The sequence below is a fragment of the Dioscorea cayenensis genome, unplaced genomic scaffold (assembly GCF_009730915.1).
Source record: "Dioscorea cayenensis subsp. rotundata cultivar TDr96_F1 unplaced genomic scaffold, TDr96_F1_v2_PseudoChromosome.rev07_lg8_w22 25.fasta BLBR01001551.1, whole genome shotgun sequence".
NCBI classification, from domain to species: domain Eukaryota; kingdom Viridiplantae; phylum Streptophyta; class Magnoliopsida; order Dioscoreales; family Dioscoreaceae; genus Dioscorea; species Dioscorea cayenensis.
The window spans coordinates 36,572-46,057 of record NW_024087942.1 but is presented as its reverse complement, the minus strand read 5'-3'; the positions used below and the strand labels follow the sequence as shown (position 1 = coordinate 46,057).

Here is a 9,486-nt window from a genome sequence, read left to right as displayed (position 1 = left end):
TTTGGTTTGACTGATAGATTTGAGCTCTAAGTGAGTCAACCTCCTGTCTGTCTATGCTCGAGATGCACAAAAGGGTAACCAATTCTATATTTCAACAGATGGGCCACTTTTTCTAGCTACTTTAAACTTTTACGCCGTTGTCGTTCATTCTACCAGATGTCACTAAAACTAAAAAAATTGCTCCATGGATTAAAAAACAATCCCGGTAGGACCATGTGTAGATAATGCAAGATGATAGAAGTCTTCTTACGTGTGCAAACCTTCTCTCGTCTTGGATTTAGTTAGCACTTAAGGGACAAACAAGGCTGTTACACATGATCTCATGGCCTACTTCTTCCTGTTCTCCTCTCCAGAAGGGCTTAACTGCGTCTAAGCTATTTTGTCTTACTTAGCTTGGCACGACGTTGACATCTAACTCAAAGCTTGGATGCACCCCTTCCCTTTTCGCAGTTTTTGCAACCTTGCCCCACCTTTGGAACAAGTCAAAATTCTTTTGTGATCAATGATGTTTTCTGATAGACTATGAGAGCAGTCACAATATTTTGGGATGCAAGGCAATATTAGCAATGGGAGCTCACTATCACCAGGGCTTATAAACATCTTTTTGCATTCATTTGATCTTGTCTATTATTGTTGACACGTCCGAATATGCGTGTATGTACCGCAAGTGCACGGGTGTCGAAGTAATAATTACCCCGGTGAGTGGGTAGTCGAATCCACAGGGAACGAAAATATTAGTATTAACCAATTCTTAATTATCTAGTCGAAATCAATGGATATGACGAAATGAACTAATTGCAAGAGAATTAATAAGCAAGCAAGCGAGCAAGAAAACGAGTAAAGGAGATGTCAATCAATAAAGATGAGGTATCCGGGCAATGCTCCCCCTAGGATCTAACATGAAGCTCACGATTTACTAAATGCTTCTAAACCGAGTCTAATGAGTCGAGGTAATCCATGAACAACCGGTTCTTGCCTCCAAGCCACCGGTACTAGTCCCCTACAAGGTCCCGGCGGAGAAATCACTCAGTTTCAACACCTCACACCCCATATGACCGCAGTACGCTCTAGGGACACCTAAGAGTGAAACCGATTCCTAAAGATAGATCCAACCCTAATTCCCGGCGAAGGATCTCTAACCCCCTACAAGGTCCTGGCGGAGAAATCTCTCAATCTCACACCTCACACCAAATATGGTTGCATAGAGTTTAGGGAATACGGAGATAGGAAACACTCAATCGGAAGGGAGAGGGGACACTCCACTATCTCATGACTCACCCTCTCAACCCTCTTTAACCTTGACGTTCTAACTCTAATGGAGACCTCTCTCACATCAAAGTAACAAATCAAGCAAATCCAATCAACTTCAAGGATTAATTAAACAAGCAAGCAATGGGAATACAAGGTTAAAACTCAAATCAACTCGAATTAATAGAAACATAAAAGCAAATCATTACAAAAAAACATAAATCCTAGGGTTCACATGCCCAAATACCTACTAAGGTTTAGCCCTCCATGGAGTAAGTTACAAAACAATGATTATTACAATGAAAAGCAATGAAAGCCATGAAGTAAAACCCCCTTAAATTCGTGATGATGGCCTTGATGGGTCGCCCAACGTCTTGAAGAATCCTTCTCCGAAGCTAAGTCGCCGAAGGCTCCCTCTTTGCTATGACGGAGAGAAGATCGATCAAAGTTGGTGATGGATGCCCACCAATATCGCCAAAGACCTCCTTCAAAACCCTAGCTGCCTTGCCTTCAAAGTGCTCGCGAAAACCCTCGCCAAAATCTCCTCCAAAATAGGGCAAACGGCCTATTTAAAGCCCAAAATCGCGCCTGTCACGTGCCCTCACGCGCCCATGTGGATTTTCCACGCGGCCCCGTGGGCTGCAGAAATTTCCACGCGGGCGCGATCCAAAACGCGATCCAAATACTCTTCTCTTGAGGCCACATGTCCGGGCACACACCCATATGGTAGGCTATAAAACTTTTCTTCATCGACGTATCTTTGAGAGGTTTTGCAATCTTCACAAAGAGAAGGAACATGAAGATGTGGCTGCCTTTGTGCCCTTCCAACTAGTGAATTAACTTGAATCTTCTTGGAAGTCGGCACACATCTAGACGTTTATGAACTCCTCTCGTGTCTTGGTCCTTGAATTGAACAAGAACTTCCAACATTGTGTCTTTATAGCCTATCTTTGCTTTCTTTTTACTCGTCAAGGCATTCACAACCTATATGCATAAAAGAACACCAAATACACAATATGAGACATAAACCACAGTAAAAATGATGCTCAATGCATGTAAAACATATATAAAAATATGTCTACTCAAGCACTTATTAGTTGTAAAATGAGTCTTTAAAAGTCTTCAGTGCAGTGACTAAAAAAAAGATATATCCTTTTTCCATGTGAAAGCAAAACCCCTCTCTGTGCGGGTCCCAAGTAGTCAGAGCAGGACCCGGAAGATTTAGAATAAGATAGAAAGAGGTAACAATACATTGAAAACAATAGATCTAACAAGGCAAAGCCTAAAAAAACAAGAGAAAAATATTTGACAAAATCTTTATTGGTTAATTATGCTTTTATAACGAGTAAAGCTTAGCACAACGAAGGCCCAATGAGAGTTTAAGTAAGAATAGGATGAAGCAGACCCTCTCAAGTACTATCCTAGGCGCAAAGCCATAGAAAGAAATGGAGTGTTTTCCAATTCGCTTGTGAGCGTCTGTTGTTTTAACAAGAGCTCAGTTATTTGAATAAAGAAGGTGTTTCTTTGGCCTTCGGCCTGAAAAAAGTGTGAAGGTTGAGATAGGTTTCAAAGCTCCTATTATTGGATGTAGTCTTTGTTCTATTTTAAACTGCTGCTCAGTGGGTAGCCGTGTCCCTGTCTCTTATCCAAGATAGAAAGACCTGTTTTTTTAGTAGCTTAGCTTGAATTGGATTGATTTGAAGCCTACCCCTATCCATAAATGAAGACTGATTGACTCTCACTAAAAGGGCAAAATTTTTTGCATATTGGATATCGAATAGAAAACGCATGCGAAAGGCATCTCTTTCATTTTCCTAGCTCGGTAATGAGTACCTTCTCTTCCTTAGTATGCATCAGAAGAGAATCTCTTTGGTTGCCTAGCTTGGATTGCGCATCGCATCTCAAGTATGCATGCAAAAGACTCACTTACCGAGGGACAAGAAAGAAAGCCCTTTTGCTAAGAATTTACCATGATATCCTCATTTACTTGCAGGGGAGGTAGAATAGAACTCACTGGCAAAAAAAAATGCAGCTTGACATTTTTGCCATGATAGAGCCGCGGTCAGAAGAGTTTGATCTTGGCTTAGAACGAACGGCCTTCCTTGGGTTTAAGGGAGAAGGGGGTTGGAATACACAATTGAATAGTCCTTAGTTGTGAGCGAGTGTATTTAGTTTCATGCATTTGCTAAAAAAACCGACCCACTATATCGCATATTCCTAAGGCTGAACGAAATAACTCCCGGCCTCCATTTATATATGCTTAACATACATGTGTGACTTTTTGTCTTGTGAACTTCCCTTTAACAATGACAAGCCGCTTTTTCATTATCTAAGTTTTTGTTTTGATGAAGACACTCGATCTATCTTGTGTATCTAATTGTTGTCTTTTTGCCTCAGCTCGGTAGTCCCGTAGCCGGTAATTTCGGACATTTTCTAGGATCAGAAGGAACCACTATAATGACCACCACGCGTGTTTCATTTTCTTTGATCTTATCTTTTCTTTCTTTTTATGAAGTAGCACTGGGAGCTAGTGCTTGCCATCTCAGAATAGCTCCATGGATCTCATAGGAAATGTTTGATGCTTCTTGGGGCTTCTTTGGCGACTGTAAAGTCACTGGATGAATTACACAGTGGATAGATCTGATCCGGACACTGCAATTGCTCCGCGGTGATACAGACTCGACCTACTCCTACCCGCCCCTGCGTCTCATAGCATGTCGGGAATCGAGGGCGATATACTGGACATAACAACTACCGTCGGTTGGGGACTATACCGCCCTACCTTTCGATCGATACATAGTTGAGGAGGCCAATCACGAATGCTACAGGTGTGGGAGCAATCTTGGTTAGGGAAGGCTAAGAGGGCGCCTTGCATATAGGTAGCAAGAGTGCGCTTATGCCCCGATGGTGGGGCCTTATAGGGAAGGGCCCAGCCCAATAAGGATAGCACACACCCCACTTAAAGTGCACCTCTGTATCGAATGAATCACTCTATCTAAGGGTGACGTCGATGGAACTGGTAAACCACATGAGTTGGTTAGATGCGTGGGGCAAAGGGCTCGTAGTACCACTCTTTGTTGATCCATCCTTTTCCTCGCTTCGGTAGTGAATCACCTAAAATCAAAGGGGGCTAGCCTGCACACCATACCTATACCTATACTATGTCAGGTAGGCGGTGGACTCTTTGTTTGATTAGGGAAGGGAAAAAGGGGCCTAAGCACGGCAGATGCCGTACACTTGAGTGGCAAAGGAAAGCGAGACCGTAACTCTTTTTCTAGGGCTATTTGGGCATTCGGTTCCCGCAGAAGATCAATTTAGTGAGCTGTGTGATGGGAAAACCTCCCGCATGATTCGGAGAGCACTAAAGATGAATAAGAGGTTCACCACAACATCATTTCAAGGGGAGCTCACTCGATTCGCTAATTGGTCCTACTCGTAATTCACTTCTGACCCCATATTCGATAGGCCCACCGTAGTGATGTTAATTGTGGTAACATCCATAAGTAGATTGGTCCATATTTATTTCATTTCATATATGTCCGAGGATCCGCATAGCCCTTGATTTATGTGTTATTTCTCCATTCCTACTTTTTTATGCCAATGTTGTTGACTGGAGATAACTCTCTTCAATTATTCCTGGGATAGGAGGGAGTAGGTCTTGCTTCATATTTGTTAATTCATTTCTAGTTCACATGGCTTCAGGAAGATAAACCATGTACAAAAGCTATGCCTGTCAATCGAGTAGGTGATTTTGGATTAGCTCCTAGGATTTCGGTTCGTTTTACTCTTTTTTAAATAGTAGACTTTTCAACCATTTTTGCTTGTGCTAGTGCTATTTGGAAATCTGCACAGATAGGATCACATACTCGGTCACCCGATGCTATGGAGGGTCCCACTCTAGTATATGCTTTTATTCATGCAGCTACTATGGTCACAGCTGGCATTTTCATGATAGCAAGGTGCTCCCCTTTATTTGAATATTCAGCTACAGCTTTGATTGTTATTACGTTTGCAGGAGCTATGACGTCATTCCTTGTGGCAACCACTGGAATATTACAGAACTATCTAAAGACGGTCATACGTTATTCAACTTGCAGTCAATTAGGCTATATGATCTTTGCTTGCGGCATCTCTAACTATTCAGTTAGCATCTTTCACTTAATGAATCACGAGTTTTTCAAAGCATTACTCTTCTTGAGTGCAGGTTTGGTGATTCATGTCATGTCAGATGAGCATGATATGCGAAAGATGGGGGGCTTACCTCCTCGTTCCCTTTGACCTATGCCATGATGCTCATGGGCAGCTTATCTCTAATTGAATTTCCTTTTCCAACTTGATTTTATTCCAAAGATGTGATCTTAGAGCTCGCTTACACTAAGTATACCATTAGTGGGAACTTTGCTTTCTGTTTATGAAGTGTCTTTGTCCTTTTCACTTCTTATTATTCTTTTCGTCTACTATTTCTAACATTTATAGTACCAACTAATTCATTTGGGTGAGAAAGATTATTATGTCATGATGCGCCTTTTCCTTCAATACTCCTGGCTCTCGGGTATCTCTTTGTAGGATACTTGGCCAAAGTGTGACCTGTTAGCCCATAAGTCAGTACTGTGATGAAGCGACTGTTGCTCACCTGACACGATCGTACGAGGTCACAATTCACCCAACATGATCATCTGGGGTGAACAAGAATTGGGGATCGGATACGGGCAAAATTCCTACCAATGGCTGAGATGTTCAGTCGACTCCCTTCTCCTTTATGGGGGTCCGAACCCCTACGAATGATCATAAAAGGTAGAAGGAAAGAGGGCCCTCGTGAACCATCATAATTAGTGAACAAGTGTAAGCTTCACTGCCTGACAATATGAAGTACTGACCACATCGAGGGACAGGCCCTGAAGCAAAAGACAGGAACGATCGTTATCAATGTGTTCAAATTTCTGGCCATGGAACGACCATCCAACGGACCATGGACTAAACGGCCACTGCCTAAAAGGACTATGTCCAAGGTACCGCCGCCCCCCACAAGGTACATTTCGCGCCTATAGACCGCTATAACTATCCAAGAAGACACTTAAAACAAGAAGGATAAACAAACCTACCCAGTGGACTGCCGAGCAACAAGTCCTATGACACAAGAGCGGGATTCTCTAAAAATTCAAGGTCGTGGGTTGCCAAAAGGGCCCACTTGGAGACTTGGGATCTTAGCAGGAAATGCTAAAAGAAGCCTTGTAGCGAGGAGTGAGATAATAGTGGGTAAGTTAGGACTTTTTTGAATACTGGTAATCACTAATGGCTAAAACTAAGCCACTCGATCCATATCTGGGAATAGAACTTTTAAAATCTGCTACTAAAAAAAGAAGTTTTATGCTTTAAGTTCATCTGCGCAAACTTCTGGACAAAAAGATATGGGACTTCTACTATTATGCCGCTTCTAAAACCACTGAATCACCGACTTCTTCATCGACCGAGCCAACGGGACCGACAAAATGGACGGGATCTCCAATACCGCTCATCTTGCTGGTGCTAGTGTGAACGGTTCATACTAGCTTTTTTAACAATGGCTTTTGTCGGAACTTATACTGGAACAGGCCTGGGTTACAAAATTACGACTCTAAAGTGGGAAAAAAAATGTACCAAACTTGTAGTAACGTTGACTAATCCGTTGGACTGATGGGCTACACCTTCCAAAGGGAAGTCAAATGCGGGCAAATTACTTGATGTAATTGCTCTTTGGCACATATTATCGATGAAGCCTGGTTCTCGGACCTGTAGTTGTTACCATTATATATTATGCGTGAGCGATTGTGCCTAAGCATAGTTACAGGTGAGCTTCGTTGTCAGGCTTCTGTATAGGGCATGATTCATTAATCCCCTCGAATGAGTTAGATTTCCGTAGGTTCTGTTCTCACTGCGGGGCCCTCATGAGCTCCCTAACGTCTTTTCAGCCTCACCGATTTGTCAGGTCACTACGGGGCTGCTACCCAGAATTGGACCAGTTCGCTTAAGGGCGTATGGGCCTCGAAGCTTATGGTGAAAGTCCAGTCCTCATCATTGGAGCCTGTCCTACAGGGAATGTTTATCGAAGCAGTCCCTAAATCATAAAGCCACTTCTCTACATCTCATAAATGGGGTCATCTCAGAGATGTATGTTGTGTATATTCCCTATGGCTTAGCAGATACATTCCTTTCATTACACCAAGCACTGTTAGCCTCGAGGATAATAATGTCATTCCAACTCATTTGGGGTCCAGCCCGGGGGATTCTATAACAAGCCTTGGTGGCGGGCAGTCATAGCCTTACAGGTAGGGCTGATGAGGCAATTCATCTATAATGTTTCAGCCAGGACATGTCCCTTGATGGCCTTCATGAGAACATACATATTTCAAAGAAAACTAAGATAGCCAGAAAGCCATTGGAATCCTATACTTTATTGTCAACATTATAGAGGTGGTGTATATTGATGATGTAGTTGTTAAGTCTTTCCCTATAGAGGGTCATTTGTCTAATTTCAAGACATTGTTTGATGAACCAGTAAAAATGTGCGCATAACAGCTGGAAGCTTCTTGAAGTTCTTAGTGCACAACAGAGGGGTTGAAATTGACAAGAAGAAATCCAAGGCAATCAAGGATTTAAAACCTAAATAAGCAAAAAGGAGTTGCGGCGCTTGATCAGACAGATCAATTTCCCAGGCAGTTCATCTCCAACTTTGGAGGGAAAATCCAGCCTTTTGCCCCACTGTTTAAGACAACAGAGGATGAAGAGTTTTTTAGGATAAGAGCCATGCTCCGGTCTTGCAACGAATCAAGAATGACTTCTTTGAGGCACCAGTTCTAATATCTCCTCGGCCCAGAGAACTGCAATGGCTCTACATATCATCAGCCTCAAACAAGTCATTGGGAGCATTCTTATCGTAGAAGAACTGAGATGGTAATGAACAAGCAAGATATTATTTGAGCAGGGTCCTGCAAGGACCGGATAAAATCTATTTCTTAGTCGAAAAGATGTGCCTATGTCTATACTTTGCTGTGATCAAAGTCACTATAATTTGCCAAGGTAGACCTTCATCATCACTCGCACAACACAAATCAAGCGACGCAGCCTTTTCGGCACATTCTTTGGGTGGTTTGTGATCTTCCATGCATTCAAAGCATAGAACCAAAATAGGTTACCGTCCCATACAGGTCCTCGATCTCTTACTCTATTCCTAGATCTTTTGATAGACAAGTTACCAAATGCTTATAAAAGAAAGCACTACTTCAAGAAAGCAAACCTTCTTTTCTTGGGAATGACTAAATCACTTTCTCTAATCAAGCTTCATAAGCATCACTCTGGCTTGCCTCATCTTCATAAGTAAGGTTTTACCGTCGAGGTCTGGATTCCAAGTTGTAGTTATCGGACTATATATGATGACCGTTCCGCCCTCAAGCACCCGCTTCCAGACACAGGAGTGACACCCGGATAGGTGCTCTTATCCTCTCGGTAGTGATAGTCCTCAGGGGTTTGTCTGTCTTTATCTCTCTCTTGGCACCCTTTCTTTCTTTCTTTTGGTTTATTTTTCCTGGGTTTCTTTCTTTCTTTTTTGTTTTCCAGCTTGCTTTATGTTTCGTAATCGGTATTACTGGCAGTTCCAACGAGCTTATTCTCTCTATATTTAGATAGCTTATTCTCTCTATATTTCGATACTGAATTCATAATGGATCATTTTTATCCGTTTTATTTCTTTCATTTATTTTCTCACCAGTACCATATTGTGCCATGTTACTTACGGAATATTTATAGATACAGAATGCACCTATTTTTTTGATGCAAATATTTTCCCAATGCTTTAGGGCGGGATCTTGCCCACTCCCCATCTAGAGGGAGAATTGATATCATCAAGCTGGAAAAGTCCAATAGATAAAGAAGAAAAAAAAAGCTAACTAAGGGAGGATGAGTATGCCTTCAGCAGAAATGGATTCAACAAGACCAAGACTAAGCACTATCTTGGCCATAAAGACTGAAAGGGCTTGGAAATGCGCTCGCGGGCTTGATATCCCCAGGGGATCAAAGGGGGGCTCCTCAAAAATTATCTCTAGCTGGATTATTAAGTGGCTTCCCGCAGTCACATGGACTAAGAATTTGGGTGTGCATAATGCAAATATTGTGTATAAAAGTATTATGAACTACCTCCGCAAGAAGGCTCAAATCAGGTGAGCATAGAGCAAGAGGTATTATGACCAATGGTTCTGGGGTAAT

General features: G+C 42.2%; 1 pseudogene; it reads left to right on the top strand.

The window, feature by feature from the left end:
- The first annotated feature begins 3,599 nt into the window (after positions 1-3,599).
- LOC120256664 lies at positions 3,600-5,834 on the top strand (annotated as a pseudogene).
- Positions 5,835-9,486: the final 3,652 nt, after the last annotated feature.